This window comes from Octopus sinensis, linkage group LG16 (assembly GCF_006345805.1).
Source record: "Octopus sinensis linkage group LG16, ASM634580v1, whole genome shotgun sequence".
Taxonomy (NCBI): Eukaryota; Metazoa; Mollusca; class Cephalopoda; order Octopoda; family Octopodidae; genus Octopus; species Octopus sinensis.
In genome coordinates, this window is record NC_043012.1 from 22,531,665 (window position 1) to 22,556,450 (window position 24,786).

Below are 24,786 nucleotides of genomic sequence, written 5' to 3' on the forward strand. Positions count from 1 at the left end.
ATATATATATATATATATATATATATATATATATGATGGATGTGTGTGCATGTATATTTATACATATATGTGTGTATGTATGCATATGTATGTATACATATAAACATGCACACACACACACACACACATATATGCACACATACATACAGATATAGGTGTAGGTATGGCTGTGTACTAAGAAGTCTGCTTCCTAACCACATGGAGTTGAGTTCAGTTCTACTGTGTATCATTCTGGGCAAGTGTCCTTCTACTATTGTCTTGGGCTGACCATAAACTTGTAAGTGGATTTGGTCAAGGGAAACTGAAAGAAGCCTGTTGTACAGGCATATGTGTGCATGTGTCCTCCTTACTGCTTGAGAACTGGTGTTGGTCTGATTACATATCATGACTTAATGGTTTGGCAAAAGAGGCCAATAGAATGACCAGTAGGCTTAACAAGGAAACAAAAAAGGGTACTGTGGTTGATTAATTTGGCTGCCGATCGTCCAGTGTGGTACCTCAACCTGGCTACAGCCTAATGACTGAAACAAATACAATAAAAGATATACATCCATGTGAGTATAAATGTGGTTAAGTTCACTTCAATTTATGTGGACCTACAACATAGAAAGCTGTGTAAAACAGTCTTACAGTCAAACATAAATGCAGATTTTGTCTTGTCTTTTAATGTAAAATTGCTTACACTTATATTCACACACACACATATATTATGTATATATTATTTACACATGATGTATAGAAATATATATATGCATGTATTGTTGGCTCCAGCTTGTATCCGAGCATTGGGTTTGTCAGTTTCCGTCTAGGCTCCTTGGCTGATGTTTGTGCTGAAAGTGACTTTGGAGTCCCAGCCAATGGTGAAAGAGTCATGGGCAGAACTTGCATGGGATGGTCAGTGCAGGTCGAGGATGTTGAAGTATGAATATAATATATATACATTTAGACACATATACATATTCATACATGCATACATACATACTGATAAATATATAACCACGCACACACACATATTTGAATATATATATATGTATATATGGCTGAGTGAACAGATAAAAAAAGAGGCACTCAACAACACATTTAGTAGGAGTTACTAAATGTAACTCCACCAAAATGTTTTAAAAAATGATATAGACATATCATAATCATAATCATTTAATGTCCATTTTCTATGCTTGCACTGGCATGGTTTCTACAGCTGGATGCCCTTCCTAACACCAATCACTCCACAGAGTTTGCTGGGTGCTTTTGAAGTGTTATCATCACCAGTGATTTTTATGTAGCACCAGCACTGACGTCAATTCTGCTGTGGCAGAAGAGAATTCTTGACTGCAGCAAGGCACCAAATATCTTAATCTTTTGTCATTACTTTTATGAGGCTCAGGGTCTTGAGATCAGCCTTCAATACTTTGACCCATGTCTTCCCAGGTCTTCCTCTTCCACAAGTCCCATCCAATTTAAACGATCAGCATGGACATAATATATATATATACATACATATATATATCAAATAAGTAAATGAGTGAAAATTGACACCGGTGAGTGTGTTAAGTAATAAGGCGCTAAAAGAGAATGACTCTCCCCAGACACAATATAGTATGTGTGTGTGTGTGTGTGTGTATATATATCTAGACACACACACATGATGATGATGATGACACACACATACATATATAAATAAATGTATATATATTTATAATATTAAACACATGCACTGGTTCAATATCCTTTCTGTATTGTTAGGCAATCATTAAATATCTAACCAACTAATCAAGCAATCCTTAGTTCAATATTTTTGTTAAACAATCAATGAACTGTTTATTGTAAAAGTCCTTTCATTGATCTTTGCAGCTTCATCAATACATACCATCATCGTCATCAGTTTAACATGTAGTTATCTGTTTCCATGGAATTTTGGTGAGGCAGATTTTTCTACAGCTGGATGCCTTTCCTGTTGCCAATCCTCACCTAATTGCAGGCAAGTTAATGTTTCCCATGATCAGACATGTATCCATGGAAGATCCAAAATAAACTACACCGCCTGAATAATGGTGACACCCATTTACATCTATTACATGATGTCAAAACAAGGAGGCAGCAACACTTAGACACACACACACTCCCCCCTCTCTCTCTTTATATATATCAAAATAAGTAATAGGATGTCAAGTGTTAGTGTAATACGACCGTTTCAGGTGGCTCCATTTGATTGAGTAATGCAAGCATTACATCAGTTTGAATACAGTGCTATCTTCAGTTGCAAGAAATATGGATTTTTAACAGACAAGATATATTAACAGAATTTTTCTCAAACATTTTAGCAGATCTAGAGGATGGAAGAATTTCATGTTACCCCTATTGCAGCAAGTATAATCTAAGATATATATGTGTGTGTATGTTATATATATATATATATATATATATCATCATCATCATCATTATCATCATTTAATGTCCATTTTCCATGCTGGCATGGGTTGGACAGATTGACAGGAGCTGGCAAGGCTGGAGAGCTGCACCAGGTTCCAATTGTCTGTTTTAGCATGGTTTCTATGGTTGGATACCCTTCCTAATGCCATATATATATATATACCCCCACTAGAATGGGAGAAAGCGCTAATACATGATCTAAGTTATATGATGTATAAAAAATGTAATATACAAATAAATATCTGTAAATATAAACCATCCGATTTTCTGAGTACCTCATTTCTTCTAATATAAAATACCTGTACATCATCTCCAAACCTTCCAATATATATATATATATATATATATATATATACATACACACATGCATACACATATACAGATATGTAAATATGCATGCACATAAACACACACACACATACACACAAATATGAATTAGTGCTTATGTAGTTTAAAGATATAACTATTTAAGTTCAGAATATCAAATTTTAAAATGACTTTCAAGCTGCAATGCATTTTATTCTAAGAATGGATTCACAGACAAACAAATAAAATAAACATTCTGAACAAAAAAATTTCAAAATGTCATTCTTCAATTCTACAGCTGTTTCAACAGTTACAATGCAATTATTGCCATCCATATTCTTATTACATAATTAATATATAAAAATTATATAATAATTTATTTGAGTGATAAAAATAAACTGTTTCATCAGAGGAGATTTTTGAAATCTGAAGGTTTGCTCAGTTTATTCAAATTAATCAATAAAGTATTTTTATATATATTAATTACCCAAATATTAAATGGATCTGGATATTTACATTTTATCAGCTGTTAAACTTCTGTATGATATTTTGGAATATCATTGTAGCTTTTGCAACACCTCACTCTCTCTCCCTCTCTCTGTATATATATATGTGTGTGTATGTATAAATATATATATATATATATATATCTATTCTTTTATTTGTTGCAGTCATTTGACTGTGTCCATGCTGGAGCACCGCTTTTAGTCAAACAAATCAACCCCATGGTCTATTCTTTGCAAGTCTAGTACTTAGTCTATTTGTGTCTTCTGCCAAACTGCTAAGTTACAGGGATGTAAACACACCAGCATCGATTGTCAAGCAATGGTGTGGCGACAAACACACATTTGAACTTCTTTCAGTTTCCGTCTTCTAAATTGATTCAGAAGGCTTTGGTTGCCCCGAGGCTATAGTAGAAGACACTTGCCCAAGGTGCCATGCAGTGGGACTGAACCCAGAACCATGTGGTTGGTAAGCAGGCTATTTACCACACAGCCACTCCTATATATATATATATATATATATATATATATATATATTATATATACCCTTTTACTCTTTTACTTGTTTCAGTCATTTGACTGCGACCATGCTGGAGCACCACCTTTAGTCGAGCAAATCGACCCCAGGACTTATTCTTTGTAAGCCTAGTACTTATTCTATCAGTCCCTTTTGCCGAACCGCTAAGTTACGGGGACATGAACACACCAGCATCGGTTGTCAAGCGATTTTGGGGGTACAAACACAGACAAACAAACACATATATATACACATATACACGACAGGCTTCTTTCAGTTTCCATCTACCAAATCCACTCACAAGGCTTTGGTCAGTCCGAGGCTATAGTAGAAGACACATGCCCAAAGTGCCATGCAGTGGGACTGAACTCAGAACCATGTGGTTGGTAAGCAAGCTACTTACCACTCAGCCACTCCTCATTGACATGATTATCATTTAATGTCCGTTTTCTATGCAGGTATGGGTCGGCCAGTTTGACAGGAGCTGACAGCTGAAGACCTGCACAGGCTTCACGTCTGCTTTGACATGGCTTCTAAGGTTGGATATTCCTTCCTAACACCAATCGTTTTACAGAGTGTATTGGGTGCTTTTATGCAGCACTGACACATTGAAGTCAAGCCAAATGTATGAAGTCAAATGTATGTCTAAACTTTACTGTATATGCTTAATGTTCATTCACCCAAGGGGAGTGTAGTTATTTGGTGTTACAAACATTATACACATCCTGTTAAGTTTAACCCTTTTGTTACCATATTCATTTGGAGATGCTCTGTGTTTCTTACAATTATCTAAAATATAACAAAGAATTTAGTAAAATAACTGGCATCTGTGCCGGTGGCATGTAAAAAGCACCATCCGATCGTGGCCGCTGCCAGCCTCGTCTGGCACCTGTGCCGGTGGCATGTAAAAAGCACCATCCGATCGTGGCCGCTGCCAGCCTCATCTGGCACCTGTGCCGGTGGCACGTAAAAAGCACCATCCGATCGTGGCCATTGCCAGCCTCGTCTGGCACCTGTGCCAGTGGCACGTAAAAAGCACCCACTACACTCATGGAGTGGTCAGCGTTAGGAAGAGCATCCAGCCGTAGAAACATTGCCAGATCAGACTGGGCCTGGTGCAGCCTTCTGGTTTCCCAGACCCCAATTGAACCGTCCAACCCATGACAGCATGGAAAGCGGACACTAAACGATGATGATGATGATTATTAAGTTAGTGTTAGGAACATAAATTGTGACTAAGGTTTGGTGGAAGATTTTAATTCAGAACTTATGAAAACAAGACATTGGTACTACAGAGCCAGAGCTGGTTTCAGCCGGGTCAGTATCGAAAGGGTTAAATGTGAATTTCGTTAGACTTCATTATTATAACTTATTTGACTCTATCTGGTCCAGACTCCAATTATGCAGATACTCTAACGACGGTTTGGAATAATTCATTATTATATTTGACTTGAGTCAGAAATTCTGGTGATTGGCATTGCTTCTACGCAACACACTATGTGTGTGTGTGTGCATGTATTAAGAAAGTGACATAAGTCTGTCATATATACACATATGTATACATACAAGCATTCTGTGATGGTTGTAAATGAGCATCCCCAGCATACAAGCGGAGTTGTTAATTTGCAGAATCTTAATGGGAAAAGATGTAGGCTTGTGTGTTCAAGTTATCTGTAGAAACTAAGTTCTGTTTTTTTCTTGGTTCAGTCATTGGATTGCAGCCATGCTGGAGCACCGCCTTGAAGGGTTTGGACAAACAAATCAAAGCCAGTACCTATTTTTAAGCTTGTTTTTTTTTTTTATTCAATCAGCCTCTTAGCTGAACTGCTAAGTTACAAGAACTGAAAGAAACCAACACCAGTTGACAAGTAGTAAAGAGGAGAAATGCAATCACACACACATACATGAATATATATGTATATATATATATATATATATATATATATATATATATATATATATATATATATACTCTTTTACTTGTTTCAGTCATTTGACTGTGGCCATGCTGGAGCACCGCCTTTAGTCGAGCAAATCGACCCCGGGACTTATTCTTTGTAAGCCCAGTACTTTTTCTATCGGTCTCTTTTGCCGAACTGCTAAGTGACGGCGACGTAAACACACCAGCATCGGTTGTCAAGCAATGCTAGGGGGACAAACATAGACACACAAATGTACACATACACATATATGTTAGTTTCCGTCTAACAAATCCACTCACAGGGCTTTGGTCGGCCCGAGGCTATAGTAGAAGACACTTGCCCAAGATGCCACGCAGTGGGACTGAACCCGGAACCATGTGGTTGGTAAGCAAGCTACTTACCACACAGGCACTCCTGCACCTATATATATATATATATATATATATATATAATAAATAGTAAATAATATATGTATGTAGATAAATGCATATATGGGTACAGGACATCACCAATGGAGCAAATAACATGAAATACATAAGGAAACAAGTCAAATATGTAAACAATGAAAAAAGGGAAAACAGGACAAGTAAACACAGAAAAAGGACCCTTCTCCTCTTTTCCATTTTATTCTTGTTTATGTATTTAACTCGTTTGTTTATGTATTTCATGTTATTTGCACTGTTGGTGATGTCATGTATCCACATATATATATATATATATATATATAAATATATACCAAGGAAATGACTAGAGACCGAGACCTATGGAAGTATGCTGTGCGTGAGAAGACCCGGCAAGACTAGTGAGAACATAACCTGTGGCCTACATACCTTTCCCTCTTGGGACACAAAACTCCACTTGTGAAGACCCGTTGAGGCAAGTGAAAATCAAAATCAAAATCAAACCAAATCAAATCCGATATCAGAAAGCAGAACCAGAATCGAAGTCGATCAACATCAATGGAAATTGCAGCTGTGGTACCAGTGCCGGTGACAAGTAAGCAAACCATCTGATCGTGGCCGTTGCCAGCGCTGCCCCGACTGGCCTCCGTGCTGGTGGCACGTAAAAGCACCATCCGTTCGTGTCCGTTGCCAGCCTCGCCAATGGGACAAGAAAGCAAAACATTCAAATAGACGATACAAAAAACGGACGGGTCATTCGAAGCCTCTAATCTTCAGTCAAGAACTGGATCATCCTCGCAATTTCCTGTTATATATTATTTATTGTTTAACTGTATGTAACACATCCATTTCCAAGTATATATATATATATATATATATAGCAGCATACGTACACTTTGGTCTCTTATATATAAGTATATATATATATCTAAATTTTGTACAACTCTATCTTTCTATTCTTTCATTCTTTCCTTCTTTCAATCAGCCCTTTCACATTTCATTCATTCCACTCTCCGTTGTTTTGTTCCCCCTCTCTCCCATTTCCTGGCCTTCTCTTCATGCTCACTTTCCCTCCTCTTTCACTTCACTGTGTCTCTTTCATTGTTTTTTTTTTGCCCCTCCTTAATACTTCTATCCCTCTGCTTCCACCTCTCTCTCTTCTCCCCACCATGTGACCGGTGTTCGGCCAGGCCTGACCTTTCTTTCTTGGTTCCACTACCATCCTTGCAACATCTATATTCCTTCCTGAGCCTGTCAAATCTTATGTCCTTGCCATAAGGCTTTACTTCCACACACCCCAGCTTATTTTAATTCGTCCTTAGTCAAAAGACACTTGTTCTTATGTCCTGTTATTTGCGTTTGTATTTGTGTAACATTTCTCCGTTATTGTTTTCATATACATTTGCTACTTTCTTCCAAGGAATCTAATGCTCTTAGCTTAGTTTTTCCTTGGGGCTGGCCAGATTGGAGCAATCTCGAGTATAACCAGCTGAAATTGCAAAGATAATCTGGAACTCGACTGAGTATAGAAAACTCCAAATGACCTGTCCTTGTTTTCTTTGTATTGTCTATCTAGATGTTTTGTTGTCCCTTTTTGTATCACCTAACTGTCTTGATGTTTTGCATTCTTGTCCTATTTCTGTATTTTTTAAATATAAAAACATATAGTGGCATACGTACACTTTGGTCTCTTATATATATATATGCAGAATTTAGGCTCATTGAAATATGTTTGTCACATGTTTCAACTGCTAAAAGGCAAATGCACTGCGGTTACCACGGAGAAAAAATCTCTCTTATGGTAAAAAGGTGTGAAAACACCTGCTTCATTTAGTGTCATCATCTATTAGGAATCTCTGACATCAATGTTTTGAGGTTTTTGACTCTTGTCAATGAGATGTACCCAAGAGAGGCAACTCTGAACGAACTTAATGAAGCTGTAGGTTTGTATATAATTTAGTCAACACCTTTTTTACCATAAGAGAGTTTATTTTTCCATGGTAACTGCAGTGTATTTGACTTTTGGCAGTTGAAATATGTGACAAACCTATTTCAACTGACCTAAATTCTGCTCATATCTAAACACTGCTTTGTGCTAACAGTTTATTGTTATCCATGTGTGTGTGTGTGTGCTATCATGTGTGTGGAAACATACAATGAGCTTGTTTCAGTTTCCATCTAGTGAACCTACTCACAAAGCTTTGTTTGGCCAGGGCTGTATAGAAGATACTTGCCCAAGGTGCCACAGAGTGGGCAAGAACCTGGGCCTATGTGGTTGGGAAGTGAACTTCTTACCACACAACCATATAGTAAGATAGTCTCATCACGAAACCACACATATGTACACCTATATTATTTCTTAGTGATATTTCTATTTCTCTTTCACACATACATATAGACAATGCATGCACACAGACACATATAGTCACACACACACACACACACATGTAAAGTATACTGATGAACACATATAATATAGTTACACAAATACAAATATATGTATACACATGTATTCATATATATATATATTATATATTATATATATTATATATATATATGTTTGTATATATGTGTGTATATATATATATATATATATATGTGTGTGTGTGTGTGTATGTGTATGAGTGGTGTATATATATATATATACCTTTATATATATGTGTGTGTAAGTGTCTGTATATATATACATACTGTGTACACACACACACATGTTCTCTCTTTCTCTCTCACGCTCATATATTCAGAATTATAAAATATAAATATGTGTATTTAATAAAAATCCTATATTTTATTCTAAGGAGATATTTCTAGGATTTGATTGCCTGCACAATGATTAGTAGATGATGAAATCTTATCTCTTAATTTTCTTAAATTGAGTCTGAATCTCACACAAACATAAAATAAAGAACTGAAGATTGAATTTCCTTTCTGACATTTATAGATAATGAAACTTCAAGGGGAAAAACCTCTTCCATAAAACAATATAGATTATATAAGTATTGTTATTGGGAGGATTTTATTTGTTTTGGAATGGATTTCACTCTCTCTCTCTCTCTCTCTCTCTCTCACTTCCCTTGTATTTGTATGTCTCTCCATCTTTCTTTTACTGTTTCCCCCTCTGCCTATATGTATGCCTTTTTTTCTCTCTCTCATTCTCTCTATTTCTCTACCTCTCTCTTCCTCTTTTCACCTCACCCTATCGGCAAATTTTCCGTCTAGCTTTTGAAATGGGTTTAGGATTTTGAAATTAATTTGAAGAAATTGATTGAAGCTAAATTATCAAAGTAAGACAGTAGAAAACATTTTCTTTACATAGTCTAAACTTGCAACACCTCAAAGAGTCTGTAACATAATGTATAGTTCTTAATTCCTTCATAGGATAGTTGTTGGCAACAAAATTCTAGTATTTGCTATAAAAATTGTAGCATACAATAATCACAACTACCGACATTGTTTAATATAATTCTATGGAAACCTTAATTGGTATATCATTGCGAAGAGTGATTGCTCTATTAAACATAAAAGTTCCATTGTCAAAGAGTTGGAATAAAAGTTTGGAAAGTAGAAATAGAATGAAACAAAGAGGAACAGAGGAAAAAGATCTTCAGTATGGTTATTCTTGTTCTTTTTGGCTGAAGAGATACAAGATGTAAAGCAATCATTTGTGATAACCATGGAAATCATGGATGGCACTACATGTTAGCAATGTGGAAATTTTCAACATGGTCAACAACAAATTTAATGTAGAAATTCTTTTTCAATTATACTGCATCCTTAGCACTCCACTATTCATGTCAGTTTCCTGAAGAAATAATTTCATAGTTCAAGACAAATGTTTGTCTGGAACTATCACAAAGCTGCAGAAAATATTCCAAACTGGACAAAATGTCTAGAATCCAAAGGCAAACATACCAAGAAGTGAAGTTTTGTGTTAATACCAGAACACATAAAATTATTCAAATTCTTGGAAATTTGTTTTGCTAACTAAGAAAAGTGGGGAAGAAGGCAAGAATTTAATATTGTGTACCCAGATCAGAAAAATTGGTACAGAGAAAGAGAATGGGGGCCCCTTGCATACTTAGAAAACTGTATGCTCAAATCAAACATTGTGTTCGTGTGTGTGTGTGAGTATGCATACAAGTATCATGGTATATTGTACCCAGAAAATAGTGTAAAGTTGTTGACAATAAGGAGAGTACTTAGTCACAAAAAAATGCCAAAAAAATGGAAGAAGGAACTATATACATTGTTGTCATCATCATTATATTGTATGTCTACTTCATATACATGTACGTGTATATATATACATATTATACAGGGTGTGTAAGATATTTGAGGACAGATTTATGTTTATAAAAAAACAGATTTATAATAACAGATAATAACTTTATTTATCAAAAAATGCTATGAGGATAAAAATAAACCTTCTTCTCCTTAATGTTATTCAAGAAAGCCACCTTCAGCTTCAACAACTGCTTCTATATGAGATCTAAATCATCTACATACTTGAATCAAGTGGTCCTGGTTCATTTTGGACATTACTCTGACTATGGCAGCTTTCAAAGAATCTTTGGTGCTATGGATATGTTCATTAACCTCTATCTCAACAATGCTCCACATGTAATAGTCCAATGAATTAAGATTTGGGGAATTAGGAGGCCAAATTTTAGGGGTTATGTGATCATGAAAATTTTCAGCCATCCATTCCTGTGTAACTAGAGCCATGTGTGATAGTGCAGAGTCTTACTGAAACACAAATGGCCTTCTTTTGCATACACTGTCTACCCAGGGCTCAACAATTATTCCCAGGACCTCAATGTAGGCAGCAGAGTTAACGTTAAGACTTTGTGGAAAGAAGTAAGGAGGCATCATATGTCCTTCATTGCTGACAACCTCTAAAACCATGACAGAGGCAGGACGTTTTGTATACATAACTCTTGGAACTTCAGAAGGGTCTGCACCTAACCATCTGTCATTTCTTCTGTAAACTTTTTGATCTTGGCCAAAGTTTTTCTCATCTGAAAAAATAAAACCAAATCAAATTTTCTTCTGCTGGATTTTCAGTTTGTTTAAGAACCTTTTAAATCTGATGTAGTGATTTTCTTTTGCTTTTTCTGACAAATTGACCTTTCCTCATCATATAAGACTTATATCTGGTGTCTTTGTCGACAACATTTCTGACTGTTCCTTCTGATACATGGAGATCCTTTGCATTTGACCTGATGGACTTTCTGGGATTGTAATCAATGGTCTGTTAGAATGCTTTTTACATGTAAATACTAGTGATACATTTCCATCTTCAGTCTCTAGCTCCTTACAAACTTTGTAGATAAAAGATCTGGCAACTTTTAAAAATTGAGACATTTCTAAATCGCTATGCTCAGCCTTTATAACTGCAATAACAGCATGCCTCTTTTTTTCTTGAGTAAGCTGAGGGTCTGCCATTATTATTTTCTGAAACAAAGATTATAAAGAGTTAGCAAAAAATGCAGCAATGACCACAAAAAGGTATGTCCTCAAATACATTATGCATCCTCTGTGTGTGTGTGTATGTGTGTGTATTATCACCATTTTTTACACTCACTTTTCCATGCTAGTAAGAAAGAATTGGATGGGCCTTCTCAGGCTTGAAACCATTCTCAATGTCAATTCATTGAGCTATTTTTTATGACACTCGGGGATACATGTAGTTATTCTGAAATCCAGAATTCACAGGGAAATGTATAAAGCACACCCTATGTTAGTCATACAATTTTTTTTTTATTTATCACTGTTAAGGCTAAAAAATGTGTACAACATGCACCATATACACCTTGTTTGTATGTTTCCATTATATTTACGTATACAGTATATGGCTTTTTCTTTCAAGTATGATGTCCTGAAAACATGACAATTTAGCTTTAATCTTTTATGTTAATGACTTTCATTAACATTCCTAGATCTTCTCAGTCTCATCTTCTGGATAAAGTGTGGACTATAGCAGTGCTTTAATTTAAGAGTTTGTAAATCTTAAAACTAACATCTACTGATTTAACCTTTTTCTTACCATGTTTCTATTGCAATACACTCCCTTTATTTCAATTAATTCTGAAAATAATGAAGAATTTCTTAAAATATGAGTAACTTTGTCATAACTGAGCTGACATCTGGAACATAGATTATCAGTAAACTGTGATGGAAGGTTTCAGTTTAGATCACTTTAGACAATGAAGTTTGCATCATGGAACCAAAAGGCGATTCAGGCAACTTGAGATCAAAAGGGTTTAAAATATATTCAACTTAATTTTAAGTTACCCTCCTTGTTTATTTCTCATATATTGTCTGTCTGTGCTGAATTTTGAAAATAATAAAGCTTCCATTAATGATCTTCTAGTTTTCTTTGTACAATTCTATATTGGAGAGTAGAGTTATCAATTAATGCTTTCTTCCCTTTCATCTATCATCCATCTGTCCTCTTGCTCATTTGGATTTGTTGGCTGGTAGACTTAACTGGTGACATGGCTTAAAACGACCCTTTGGGATTTAGTGACCTTTTTTAATTGAGTCCCCTTGCAAACCGGCATTTTGCAGACAACTCTTTCCCTTTCTCCCACTGATCCTGGAGCTCCTCATAAACAGGGCATCATGGCTTTCTGATTAAACAGTAAAAATGGAAAACACAAGTGATACCTTTTCCAGATAAGAATTTTATCAAATATGGCTGTGTGGTTAGGGAGCTTGCTTCCTAGCTACATGGTTTCGGGTTCAGTCCCACTGCGTGACACTTTGGGTAGGTGTCTTCCACTATAGCCCCGAGCCGACCGGAGCTTTGTGATTGAATTCGGTAGGAGGAAGTTACTGCCATGTGTGTATGTGTGCGTATAGCTGCTCAGTGCCTCTCCGAAAGAGAGAGGGGGAAAAGTGAAGAGATAAGAAACATGAGAAACACATACACATACATATACATAAATACACATACATATATATATATATACACACACACACACACATATATATACATACATATATATATATATATATATATATATATATAATATATATATATGAGGGGATGCTGAAAAGTTCCTGGCATTAAGGGTATCACAAAAGGCCTGGTTAGAGGCCCAACCTGCTAAGTTCTTTTACAGGGCTTAGAAAAACTGAAGGATCGCTGCAATAAGTGTGTGAATCTGAGATGGAACTATGTTCAATAAAATCATAATTAACTGATCCTCCTGTGTTTTCTTTTACACAAAGCCAGGAACTTTTCACCATCTCTTTGTATATATCAAAACTGGAAGATGGAAAAAAAATTTTATTATTATTTATTCACCATTACACATGTTTCATTTGCTAATCAGAGTTACAACAATCACACACTGGGCTGTAGCACTGGCATAAGCAGATGTGGTTCAAGAAGACACAGCTTCGATTTTTCCCTACATACATAATTTCATATATATATATATATATATATGTATATATATTGTATAAAAGATCATGGGTAAGGCCAAAACAATGCGAAGTAAATCTAAGGTAAGTCGCAAGGTAAATCACATGTGGGTTCTCTGTGCCAGAGAACCTATGTCGTATATGAGATCACCTGTGGCAAATGTGGTGTATCTCACATTGGAAACATGACAAGAAAACTGCATGTAGGCATTAAGAAACACATGCAGGCAGAAACTTCCATGAAGAAACCTCCATGGAAATGCCAGACCCGGGAATTCACAGTGCACATCAAGGCAACACAGCAAAACAGGGGCAACCTTAGAATCTCTGAGGCCATCCTCATACACCAAAAGAAACCCTAGATCAACAGTAAAAGGGAGTTACAGGAAGCTAGCTGATTGCTATAGCAACAAACTTCTGTGTGTGTCCACTCCACACATGCTCACACGCATTGGCAACATCCGTCAATTTCTTGAAAATGGGGGTCATAACCCCGAAATATTGAATAGAAGTTAAGTCTACATTAATTCATATATTTGTTTTCTTGTGAATTACCTTGTATTTACATCGCATTGTTTTGGCCTTACCCACGATTTTTTATACAATATACTCTACACAATGCTTCATAGTATTTATTCCATTATAATATATATATAAATATATATATATATATATATATATATATATATATATATATTATATATATATATAAATATATATATATAATAAATATATATATATATATAAATTTATATATATATATATAAATAGAAATAGAAATACATGTATGTGTGTGTGTGTGTGTTTGCACATATGTATGTACATGTATGTGTCTATATATATATATGGAGAGAGAGATATATACATATATATATATATATATATATACTCACACACACACATCTATATACATAAATTTATTCATATCAAAACATACATATTCAGTATACACACACATATACATATATGCATAAGCATACACAATATATATATATATATATACATGCACACACACACACACATACATACATATATATAGAGAGAGACATACATACCTGCATACATATATATATACATATACATACATACATATATACATATACATATATACATATATACATATATGCACACACACACACACACACACACAGACACAGACACACACACATTCATTTACAGATCAAAAGTTACAAACTCCTACACTTGCAAATGTGTATATCTATGTGTACAGGTGCGTGTATATGTGTGTGTGTGTGTATGTGTGTGTGTGTGTGTGTGTGTGTAAGAGAAAGAGTTTGTGATATGTTGAAAAATATTGCAAATTTTGATCTAAGTTTTAACTTTTCAAAAAAAATAATCAATTTCTTCTCTACAGCAATGGCTCTCTAAGTTTTTTTCGTTCACACAACATACAAAAAAAAAAAAGAAAGACAAAGTTTTTTTTTTTGTAAAGTACTTATACACAAGCAGTTTTACATTCATCAAATGTGACGAGAGAGGGTTTGAAACAAGAACAAATAAAAAAACACAACAATAAAAGACAAGACGAACAAAGACCATAAAACTACAAAAATAATAAGTATAGAGACATCTTTTATATTCTCATTGATAAAAGATTTATGTTGCCAATCTTGTCAAACTTTAGCAGCAGTAACTTCTGTTAAGATGATTTGCCTGCTTCTATAAAATTCCCACGCATACATATATATGTGCACAAACACATGGATTCACACATAGAGAGTCACACACACACATACATGCACACACATATACACACATATACACAGAATAGTGTATTTAGAGCTTGCCCACAGTTTTGTTGTAAACTTTATAACTGTCTTTTAAGTAGTACCACGCAAACATGATTTCTGAAGTGAAATAACTAAAATATTTTGAAGAACTTGAGCGATATATTCAAAATAAGAATTGAATTTTAACAAATTTTTTCAAAAATTATTTTGAGAATCATTTTTAATAACTTTTGTCATTTTGCAGAAATACCCATTTCTGAAATGATGGCGGGCAAATCTTTCTCTCTCTCTCTCCCAATTTTCATTTAAAATGAAAGAAAACAAAGTATATACGTTCACCCACCACCCATACCACATTTCTCTACTTCTTGCTGGAATAAAACAAGGAAAAATTTCTCTTCACTTGTTCTTCATATTCATCAATTTTATACAAGTAAAACTTTCTGAAACTCTGCATCATCTTGGTTTAGCTAATATATGAAGGTTTAGTGCAAGTCACAAGCTCTCTTATACTGAACTTAATTTACTAAGACAACTTAATCATTCTGAAAAACATTGTGAGGAGTGGGGAAAAGGTTTGCTCGTTTGTTTATAGTAATTATAAAAACACAGATACTTGAAGATGACATATAACCATTCCTCTCAAATATGGGTTTATGAAGAAACAATATAGTTTATGTTAGCTATTGATTTCATGCCAACTCCAACCCAAAGTTTCTACAGATTGTCAATATTGAATAGATCAATAGCAGTTTCGACATCTTGTTTGTTTTTCATTTGTTCCTGAGAATACATACACATATTCATTCGGCATACATGCTCTGCAAGATGGCTGCCAATTTATTGGAACACACTTTACAACAATGACATAAAGTTGCCATGAGTTTCAGCAAAAGTAATTGAAAGTACTGAAATATTCAATTGATAAACTTCTTTCCCTTAAAAAAAAAAAAAAAAAAGAAAAAGAAAAATCATTCAAATTAAACTTATCGACAGGTTTGTACAAAAGCTATCTTTCAGAATTTCTACGATATTTACTTCTTTTCACTGATGTTCCTTTCTTCAAAGCGAATCGGGGATAATTATAAACAAACAATTTAGTGAAGGGATTTGCAAAATCAGAGGTAGTTAGTGTGTTTTTAAAAACAAGCTTCTTAAAAGAAGTTGCTTCAGAAATACAAAATACAAAAAAATAAAAATAATAAAAAATAAACACACAGAACAGAAAAACAACAAAAAAAGTTGCTGTCATCAGAGTTAATCATAGATAAGCCATTGGTTTTCAGTCACATCGAACTCAAACAGAATAATTAAAATTATCGCCTGACCCACTCCCCATGCTGGTGGCATGTAAAATGCACCATCTAAATGTGGCCAATGCCAGCGCTGCCTGTTTGGCTCCCTGTGCCAGTGGCATGTAAAAAGCACCATCCAAATGTGGCCGATGCCAGTGCTGCCTGATTGGCTCCCTGTGCCAGTGGCACGTAAAAAGCACCATCCAAATGTGGCCGATGCCAGCGCTGCCTGTTTGGCTCCCTGTGCCGGTGGCACATAAAAAGCACCATCCAAATGTGGCTGATGCCAGTGCTGCCTGACTGGATCCCATGTTGGTGGTGCGTAAAAATCACCCACTACACACTTGAAGTGGTTGGCATTAGGATGGGCAACCAGCTGTAGAAACATTGCCAGATTAGATTTGAGCCTAATGCAGCCTCCTGGCTTGCCAGTCCCCAGTCAAACTATCCAACCCATGCCTGCATGGAAAACGGATGTTAAACGATGATGATGGAGATGATGATGATTATTACTCACTTTGAATTTGGCACAACTCAAAGATCTTTCTTATTTGAAGTCCATGTTCCATGTTGGCATGGAGTGGCTGGTTTGTCTGGATCCAGTGGATCCAAGGACTGTATCATGATCCAGTGTCTGTTTTGGCATGGTTTCAAAGCTGGATGTTCTCCCTGATACTAGCATTAAGAAGATTGCTTTTTTTCCTTGCCACCAGTACTAGTGAAGGTGCCATGCAGTTCACAAGACTACAAAACGAAAGAGATTAGGGGGCTCTCATGCTAGGAGATGTGCCGGTTGGGAAGAGCAGGATCTTGTTGTTGAGGAGCCACATGGCTACTCACATTGAGAGGAGAGAACGGAAATTAATTAGTAGAGCTGTAAAGAGATAAATACTGGTGATGAGGTGTCTGTAAGGAACATCAAGGTACAGGGTGATAAGAAGTGAGTGGGGAGAGAGGAGCATAGGTGGGGGTTTGCAAAAGTGTATGAGGTGGTGGGGGAGAAGTAGCAAGAGTGAAAGGGAGAGCAAGAAATGAGGAAATGGGAGAGGATAGGTGAAGTGGGCAACAAGGGTAAAGATTGGGCAGGGTTGGAGGGTGGATGTAGGGAATGATGGATAAGGGGTGAGGAATGACCAATGTCGCATGAGTTGGGGAACGATGAGGAATGCAGAAGAGGGCAGATGGATGTGGGGCGGGGTGGGGTGGAGCTGTAGGATGTTAATATGATTCAGTTGACAGGTGAAGAAATTAAGTACTATTTCAACCACTGCTTTATACAGGTATGGTGTAATAAAGTTTCAAATAAACACTTTAAACCATTAGCATTTAAATCGGCCATAATAATAATAATAATAATGATGATAATAATAATGATAATAATAATAATAATAATAATAATAATAACAACAACAATAATGGTAATAATAATAATAATAATAATAAATAATAATAATAATAAATAATGATTTCAAATTTTGGCACAGAGCCAGCAGTTTTTGAGGAGAGGGGAGGGAAAAGTTGATAATCTCAACCCTAATACTCAACAGGTACTTATTTTATTGATCCTCCAAAAAGGATGAAAAGGGAAAGTTGACCTCAGCTGGGATTTGAACTCAGCACATAAATACACATGAAATACCACTAAGCTCAGGTGCTAACAGTCCTGCCAACTCACTGCCTATGATGATGATGATGATGATGATAATGAGAAGAAGAAGAAGAAGAAGAAGAAGAAGAAGAAGAAGAAGAAGAAGAAGATGATGATGATGATGAAGAAGAAGAAGAAGAAGAAGAAGAGAAGAAGTAAACAACTATGATGATTTGAAGAGAGAATTACGAAGGTTGTGGTCAATGAAGAGAGTAGACGTGATACCAATAGTAATTGGTGCACTTGGAAGTATTGCCACTCCACTACTAACATGGCTGAAAAAGATCAGTGCAAGTGTAAAGGTAGAACACCTACAAAAATCAGCATTGCTTAGAACTGCAAAGAATTCTTTGCAGGGTTCTTGAAACATGACCATTAAATAAGTGTCACCTTAGTCTGCTGGCTGTGGACAGCTGACACTTTCCATCATACTCAGCAAAATAAACTGTGAGGTTTCATATAATAATAATAATAACAATAATAATAATAATAATAATGATAATGATAATGATATGGTTTTTTTTTGAAAAAACAGATTTAATGCCATGACTATACATCTCTGGTTCTTTCTTGTGTGTGTTGGTTAAGTATTTTTTATGCTTGATAAGCTTTTATGGGAGACAAACAGATTCACACTTGTCACATTCAATAATAATAATAATAATAATAATAATAATAATAATAATTGTGTACAGTGCTCAGGTGCACTACAACTCATCTAAAGTGTATATATAATCAGGTGTATATATATAATCAGGTGTATTTTAAAAAAACATTTATATTAGTTACTATGTTATAATTAGCTCAGAGTTTAAGCAAAGCCCACGGCTTTTGGTATAATTACAAATAAATAAACATCTATAGATGTATATATATATATATGTGTGTAGCTGTGTGCGTATGAGTATCTATGTGTGTGTGTGTGTGTTTATGTGTATAAGAATAATGCTCATGAAAATAAATGACTAAAGATTGGTTTGATCGAAGAAGTGTGGTGTATAAAAGAATTAAAAGCATGACAGAAAAGGTTAACAAAATGGAAAATTTAAATTATTTTCCCAATAACAAAACTAAAAAAGAAATTCAATATGTAATTATGAAACAATTCTGTTATTATTTTGTATAGATTTTCAAACAATATTAATGGAAACCTTTTTAGAAATCAAAAATTATGACACAAATTATCATATTTAAGATATATTATGATCCACTTCTCAGGAAGTGAAATGGAAATGAAATGTTTGAGTGAACAAGTTAGTAGACTGCATACTCTTTTACTCTTTTACTTGTTTCAGTCATTTGACTGCGGCCATGCTGGAGCACCGCCTTTAGTTGAGAGCAAATCTTTGTAAGCCCAGTGCTTATTCTATCGGTCTCTTTTGCCGAACCGCTAAGTGACGGGGACGTAAACACACCAACATCGGTTGTCAAGCAATGCTAGGGGAACAAACACAGACACACAAACACACACACACATACATATATACGACAGGCTTCTCTCAGTTTCCGTCTACCAAATCCAGTCACAAGGCATTGGTCGGCCTGGGACTATAGCAGAAGACACTTTCCCAAGATGCCACGCAGTGGGACTGAACCCGGAACCATGTGGCTGGTTAGCAAGCTACTTACCACACAGCTACTCGTTCATATTATGTTAGTTCAAATCAGTAAAACAGATATTTTATTCATTATACTTCCATTGAGATGGGTTTGAAGAAACTTGTATTAGAAAACCTGGGAAATATGTGTTTTTCCTTAGATGTTGTATTCCTCCATAAAACGATAAACGTCGCCCTTTCAAGCCTAGCCAGGCTCATAGGTCCCCTTTCCCGGTTTTTGTGGTGTATGTGTTCCCCCCAGCTGGACGGGACGCCAGTCCATCGCAGCGTTACTCAAGAAACAGGAAGAGAGAGTGAGAGAAAGTTGTAGTGAAAGAGTACAACAAGGGTCGCCACCCCCACCCCCTGCCAGAGCCTCGTGGAGCTTTTAGGTGTTTTCGCTCAATAAACACACTCAATGCCCGGTCTGGGAATCAAAACTGCGATCCTTTGACTGCGAGTCCGCTGCCCTAACCACTGGGCCATTGCACCTCCTGTATTCCTCCATACATAGAAAAATGTATTTACACATTATGCGATATCGCTTAATTCTTGAACTAATTCTGTAGATCTAGGTGGACAATGAAATGACGGAGTCATCAAAAAGTTGAATAGAATGTTTGAGGGAAAATATGTACTCTGAGTTCAATCCTTGCCAAGAGCAACTATTTCTGTACATTTATACATTTATCTAATAATTCAGCTGCTTAATGCATTGTTTCATCACATTAGCATGCATATATATATAAGAATACTGTTATCAGTTAAACATGTTATTTTTATTCCTTAGCAGTTAATGAATCTTATTTTATCTTAGAGTAACATAGAATATATATAATAGGATTATTATAAAATTCATGTAATGTTTGTGTAAATAATCCCTACCTCCATGAAATACAATAGAATAGAATTTCTTATATAATCTCTCTTATCTAATTGAAAATACTCAATGGATATTAGGAATCAATGAGGAAGCCTCTATGAAGGTGTTCAATTGAGAAGAAATAGCAGCCAAATCTACCGTAAATAACACACCCCTATTGTTTTATCTTTTTGTTTTATTTGTTTCAGTCATTGAATTATGGCCATGCTTGAGCACTTCCTTGAAAGGTTTTCAGTCAAACAAATCAATCTTGGATCTTAAATCTGGTACTTGTTCTATCGGTCTCTTTTGCCAAACTGCTAAATTATAGGGATGTAAACAAACCAACACTGGTGGTCAAGCAATGGGGCATAGTGGCAATGCACAGACATAAAGTGATACACAAATATATATATATAAAGGAGTTCATAAATTATGTAATTTCTACTTAGTATTCGGTATTTTTATTCCAGAGAGGTCAAAATGGTAAAAATGGCAAAAATGGTGTGTCAAGTAGCAAAGTAATAATTTGATTATTTTTCCAGTAAGTAATTCTCTTCAACCCAATGCTCTCAAAATTGCATTTTTGCTGCTGCATCATCATCATCATCACCATCATTGTCATCATCAGCAGCAGGTGCATTATTAATCTCTTTTTCCTTAAGACTTCCTATCCCTGCTATTATAATTATCATTTATATCATCATCATCATCATCATCATTTAATGTCTGCTTTCCATGCTGGCATGGGTTGGATGGTTTGACTGAAAACTGGTAAGCCAGAGAGCTGCACCAGGTACCAATCTGATTTGGCAAGGTTTCTATGGCTGGATGCCCTTCCTAACACCAACCACTCCAAGAGTGTATGGGTGCTTCTTATGTGCCACTGACACAGGTGCCACTTATGGGACACCACTTGGGTTGTTGGGTTGACAGGTCTTCTCAAGCACATATCACTCAAATTTTTACATGACACTGGCATCGGCCATGACTATCATCATCGTTTAACGTCCGCTTTCCATGCTAGCATGGGTTGGACAGTTCAACTGGGGTCTGGGAAGCCAGAAGGCTGCTCCAGGTCCAGTCTGATCTGGCAGTGTTTCTACAGCTGGATGCCCTTCCTAATGCCAACCACTCCATGAGTGTAGTGGATGCTTTTTTGCGATGCCAGTGCATGCTAATTTAGTTAATAGATATTTCATTTTGATGTTTAGTGACAAGTTTCCTCAAATCTCAAGAATCTTCCTTTGGATTCTTGCAGAATATAAAATGGTACTGGGTTGGCTTTGTGAGTTTCAGTTCCAATTGCTATCAGTCTTTTATGCAGAATTTTGGGTGTTGTGTCCAATGCCATGTGTCCAATGCAGAATTTTGAGTATTGTGCAATGCAATGTGATTTCGATTCCCAGACTGGGCTGCATGTTGTGTTCTTGAGCAAGACACTTTATTTCACGTTGCTCCAGTTCACTCAGCTATAGAAATGAGTTGCGATGTCACTGGTGCCAAGCTGTATCGGCCCCTTTGCCTTTCCCTTGAATAACACTGGTGGTGTGGAGAGGGGAGGCTGGTATGCATGGGCAACTGCTGGTCTTCCATAAATAACCTTGCCTGGAATTGTACCTCAGAGGGTAACTTTGTAGGTGCAATCCCATGGTCATTCATGACTGAAATGGGTTGCGAATGGTTTTATATTTTTATTATAATTAAAATCTAAACTGTTAATACATGAATGTGAAAGAGATAGTTGAATAACTGCAAACCTACTTTTGGGCCACCCTGTGTGTGTGTATATATATATATATATATATATATATATATACATACATATATACTCACATACATATATTTATTCTCTTGTTTTATTATCAGTATTTATATATATATCATATGAGTAATATATTACATATAATGTATTTACATATGTATAAGCATAGCATATAATACAATTGCATAATGTATACAAGAGTGGGGAGACAGCTTTAGATTATAACCCTTATATAAACTATGTAATATGTATGTATATATACTATATAAAGCTATAAGGCATATAATGCCATTTTATACATTATATATATATATATATATATATATATATATATATATATAATGTGTGTATATATATATATATAATAATATATATATAATATATACATATATAAACATCTAAACATATACATACAGATCATCATCATCATCGTTTAAAATCTGCCTTCTGCCTGGCCGTCTCTTGTCAAACCATCCCACCCATGCCAGCATGGAAGGTGGATGCTAAATGATGATGTGTATGTATATGTTTAGATGTTTATGCCTGTGTATATTACAGACTCATCTCCTACAAGGTTATGAATGTTGTTGGACTGAATTTGTTTATTCTGATCTTTTGCATTCCTGAAGATTTTAGCTGCAGGTTTTCTGTTGAATTTCTTTTACATGTTTTCATTAAGAAGAATTATTGAAACTACTGTCCACTATCTGAGAAAAGAATTTCTTAAATGTTTTATTAAGGAATTCATTCGACTGAAATACATTTTCTATTCATTTCAAGCTTATAATAATAATACATTTCTATTTGGGTTTATATTTTGTATTAAGAAATGTAAACTCAGAATGACATTTAAAAATTTCATAAATTGAGAAAAAAATGCTTTTAATAAATATAAAAATACATAAATTTTAGCTGACAACAAAATGCGTTTTTAGGATAAATGTAGGATTATATATATCTGTGAGCCCTAGAGTGTTATTTGGCTGGCGTTTCTCACAGATTTCACGGCAAAATGTATCTGATTTGTGCTTGTATGTTTTCCCCACGCATAACAATAGGAAAATGAAAGTGAAAGTATCAAATTACAAAATGTGAAACGGTTCTTTTAGTGAATGTCAAAATATATACATTTCAATGAAATATGTGTATGGAATAAGTCCCAAGTTCTGAGCGACAGAGAAAATGTTTCAAAGAAACATAACCAAATATTGTTTCATTAAAAAAAAAGACTAATTCACTGGAAACTTTGACAGAAATTACTGACTGGAACATTGAGTTTATCTCTATGGCCACTGAAGCTGTCAGAAATAGCAACAAAATACCATTATTGCATTAAAGAGTCACAGATTAATGATGTCTTAGACATATAGTAATAGATTTAGTGCCTTTTGGGAAAACCTCTTATTTTTCCTTATTTGTAACTTTAATTTTTTTTATCAAAACGAAATAAAAAATTTTTAATATGTGATTTCGTTTTTTAATTTTTTGTTGTTGTTTTTACTTCTTACATAACATGTACATTTAGGGTAATATTTTTATAATGAATGCCAATTAACAGAACAAAGCTTTTGTAACAGGGTTCAAACAATGAATAGCTATTTCTCAGAGGAAGAAAATACTCTGACAAAGGATGCACGAAATACGATGGAAAAGGTTGAGAATATAAAAGCTAAGGAAACGGAACAGAAACTGGAACGCACGTTACGGCACTGTGCACAAAATGCAATGAAAAATAATTGCAAATGACTGCAGCAGAAGATGATGCCTCTGCACAGAAACTGTTCTCTGAGAGTGGGTCCAGTTTCAGATATTTCTCAACATTAATACACATGTGCTATTGAAAAGTGTGACAGACATGTATTCTTTAAAACCATGTAGATGTAGCATGTAGTTTAATATATATACATGTGTATATATGCAACTGAGATTCCAAACACTGAAGTTCCAAAACCTTTTATAATATGCACTTATTTAGAAGCAGGAACTTCAAATTCTTGCAGACACAAGACTGCATTACTGGTACTGTGCACAGACTAGTTCCTTCTGCAGTACAGTACTAAGACACTTGTACCATTTATACTAATGTAGAGGCACATCTATTTCATTTAATTATTTAAGTAAATCTATTTTTTTGCTTAATTTGGAGTGTGTTCATTAATATGACCACCACCAGTTGGGAAAAAAATCAGTAAATTGGAAAAGATTTGGTAGCGAAGGTTGCAGAAAATCAATGCTGAACCTGTAAGTATATAATTTATATGTGTGTGTGTGTGTGTGTGTGTGAGAGTGTGTGCATGATGATGATGTATACATACATATATCCATATATATATATGTATAAATATATGTATATACTT

At 35.2% G+C, this 24,786-nt stretch overlaps 1 protein-coding gene across 1 annotated transcript in view; it reads right to left on the reverse strand.

Moving 5' to 3' along the window:
- Positions 1-24,786, reverse strand: part of LOC115220532 (tRNA (guanine-N(7)-)-methyltransferase non-catalytic subunit wdr4) — an 828,070-nt gene that overhangs the window by 147,392 nt on the left and 655,892 nt on the right. The window lies entirely within an intron of this gene.